The following is a 3,329-nucleotide window of genomic DNA, read 5'->3' as shown; positions in this document are numbered from 1 at the left end:
TACAATTTGTAATTTTATTATTAAAAAAACTCATTAAAAAACTAATTTTTAGGTATGAAAATAAAATTTTATTTATTGATGTTGTGATTTCAGGAAGAAGAGGAACACGTCACCTACTTATTTGATTTGAAAAACACGTCTTCATTGCCATTGCCGTCATCTGCTACTTATATTTCACCTTCTGTTGAAGTCATGATGAGGAAACCTCTTGAGACTGTGGATTATCTACAACAACGTTCAGTTTGGGCTGAGGCTGTTCATCTATGCCAACAAGAATGCATTCGAACTTCAAGAGTTTCAAATGCCTTTAAAGCATATGTGTGAGTTGCATAAATGAATAAATTTTTAAACGTGTACTCATAATTATGTAATTATGACATAAATTCAATTCAGGGGTCGGTCCAGACATTTTGTAAAGGGTCCTGTTTTTGTAAAATTGTGAAAAAATTACTCATAATTTGTGAATATAAAATAAACGTTAAGTCACATTCTTTCCGTTCCGTTGTGAAGGGTCCGATTTTCCGTTGTGAAGGGTCTGTTTTTATGAAAAGATATTTTGTGAAGGATCCGTTAACGGACCCAAATTTCTTCTAAACAGACCCCTGCAATTGTTGTATTTTTTCATTATTTTTAAGGATATAACAATAACTGAAGCTTAATGGGAAAAAGAAAGTAGTTTAAAATGAAAATAATTCTACCTGCATGTTGCGTAGAGTTCTTAAAGGTGCTTATTTTCGTTTTTTAAAAGCCCTTAAAGGTGCTTTTTTTATGGGGAGTTCTTTAAAAGTGCTTAATTCTCCCTTTTCGAAAATGAGATTTTTTTTCTTTACCCTACCGATTTTTGCTGCATATTATACAAAAACGTGGTTTTCGCATTGTTCTATTCAACGTTTTTACAATTCATTCCACCACAATCCATTTCGGCACCATCAGTCCGTAATGTATGAAAGCACCAATCATGTTACATGTTTGGTGAAATACTTACGATTCCGCCTGTGCTCCTGAGGTGAGTTTTTGGTGAAATTTTAGCACTCTGCTGCATTTTCCAAGATATTTTCAGGCTTCATTTTTCACCCTCTGAAATAGAACCTAAAAATCCCTCGATCTTTTTTGGTGGCTAGTCAAGAAAAGAGTTCTTTATCAGAAACTTGTTATTTTATCACTATCATGTTAGTTCTTTGAAAATTATTTTGCATTTTGTTAATGTATATAATACTTAAAAATATTTTTGAGTGCTTATTTTTTTATTGGGAGATTTGGCTACGCACCCTGACTTGTGCTATATGTCAATTGAAAAATTCGATTTGATAGTTTCTTGCAGTGGACTGGTCGTTAAGACAAGGTTCCCAGCAGATCATCGAAGTCAAGCATCACTGGCTGCGGTTAGTGGGTAGGTGTGTGACCACTTGGATCAGTCTACGTAGGGACTGAGGGTTAGCGGTATTGGTCCTCATTAAACTGTTCTACCATAAAATGCTTGACTTTGTGTGCAGGTCAGTGGGCTACCAAAGCGGGGATGCAATCCCCTCAGCAGAGAATCAAAATTGTGATGGCATTTCTTCGGATCATCCTCAGGGATGTTTCCCAGACCGTCGCCAATAGCCCATTGTGCAGCTCTAGTATGACATTAATGAACTACAACAATAGCCCATTGTGCAGCTCTAGTACAACATAAATTAACTACAACAATAGCCCATTGTGCAGCTCTAGTAGGACATAAATGAACTACAACAATAGCCCATTGTGCAGCTCTAGTACAACATAAATGAACTACAACAATAGCCCATTGTGTAGCTCTAGTATGACATAAATGAACTACAGCAACAAATCAATTTGGTAGTTATTTAAATTTTGGAGTGTAGATTTTTCATTCTAATCATATTCATTTCTGAATAAGAAATAAAGTAAAATGTTTGATGAAATGGTGGACACAGCTTTTCCTTTGAAAGTGGCTTTCATATTCAATGTTGCTGGAACACTCTTATTCTGAAACTTAATTCCATTAGGCTGCGAGTAATAAAACCGCATAAATATAATTTTATTATTTCCATTTTTAAAAGTATTTAGTCTATTTTGGATTCATCTTGTTAAAACTAGTTTGTTGATAAAGTGCTTCATCTGAGCATTTTTCTAATGGTTCTCAAATTTAAAAATCACTTTGTTTGAAAAAGTGTACAAAAAGGAATAATGCCAGATGTGATTATCGTAAAATTTTTTATGTACACAACTATCAAGATCTAATCAGCTTGTTCAAACATGATGGCTTTCTCTCTACATACTGTAGTTTGGGATGATCGGGAAATGTCCTATTGTGTCTTATTAAACTCATCGTTCATCAAACTTCCCAAACTGTATTTTGGAAAGTTTGATGCAGGCAGGATTTGTAAGTTGATGAAATCATAAAAAAAATTTTTTTGCAGTTGAGCAAGACTTATTTCCAAACAATATTACTATTATTATTATTATATGTCTCTGCCTAAAAAGTTTTTTCATTAAATGATAAATAAAGTTTCATAGTTGCTTAATTTTTTATGAAATTTATTGTGTTTCAATATGTTTACCTGAATTTTTATTTTTCATCCAGAACAAACTTAGTTGCAAAAAATTCAAGTGCTCACAAAAGTGTCTCTCGCATGACTGCCGAAATGAATAAATTGATGGCAAAATGTTCCTTTTTAAAACGCGGGTAAAGAAGTTTTTCCTCTCATAGTTAATTTAATTTCTGATTTTTCTTGCTGTTTATTTATTCTAGTTCAATTTTATTTACAGTCTTGAGTTGGACATCAAATATTATAAGAAGCAATATAAAAGGGGTGGATTTTGTAAGTATTTTTGTATTCAGTGCGTTTGTATTTTATCATAATTTATTTTCTATTTTATCGTAATTTATTATTCATAAGTTCCTACTCATGCTAAGTTTTAGTAGATATTTATTTCTAAATTTATGTAACTCTGAAATAAAATATCTTTACAATTGTCTAATGTAAATGATGTCTAAAATTAAAATCTATGTAACATGGTATTTAACTTTAAACATAGTTTTCTTAAACTTGTTTTATTCATAAATATAAAAATTTGGACGAAAAAATTTTGCCTTTATAATCCAAATATTAAATTCAGTCATCCTGATACCTTTAAAAAATAAAAATCCTTTTATTTGTGTATTTTATTTATTTATTTAATAATTTTCAGTGACTGTTAAATTATTCAGAGAATTGTGTTAATGTAATTTGTAAATTTATAATCTACTGAAAAAATATAATTTGGTTATTTTGCCTTAAAGGCGGGGAATTTTAATTTTCTTTTCAAATCTTGGGAACTTCGAAAAC

At 31.3% G+C, this 3,329-nt stretch overlaps 1 long non-coding RNA gene across 1 annotated transcript; it reads left to right on the top strand.

The window, feature by feature from the left end:
- The first annotated feature begins 99 nt into the window (after positions 1-99).
- On the top strand, positions 100-2,822 carry LOC122273546 (uncharacterized). The gene is made up of 3 exons (XR_011635999.1): positions 100-320; positions 2,585-2,686; positions 2,770-2,822. It is a non-coding gene; the product is annotated as an uncharacterized lncRNA (long non-coding RNA).
- The last annotated feature ends 507 nt before the right edge of the window (positions 2,823-3,329 follow it).

This window comes from Parasteatoda tepidariorum, unplaced genomic scaffold, assembly GCF_043381705.1.
Source record: "Parasteatoda tepidariorum isolate YZ-2023 unplaced genomic scaffold, CAS_Ptep_4.0 HiC_scaffold_5359, whole genome shotgun sequence".
Lineage (NCBI taxonomy): Eukaryota > Metazoa > Arthropoda > Arachnida > Araneae > Theridiidae > Parasteatoda > Parasteatoda tepidariorum.
Note: the sequence above shows the minus strand (reverse complement) of the source record. Positions and strands in the feature narration are given on the sequence as shown.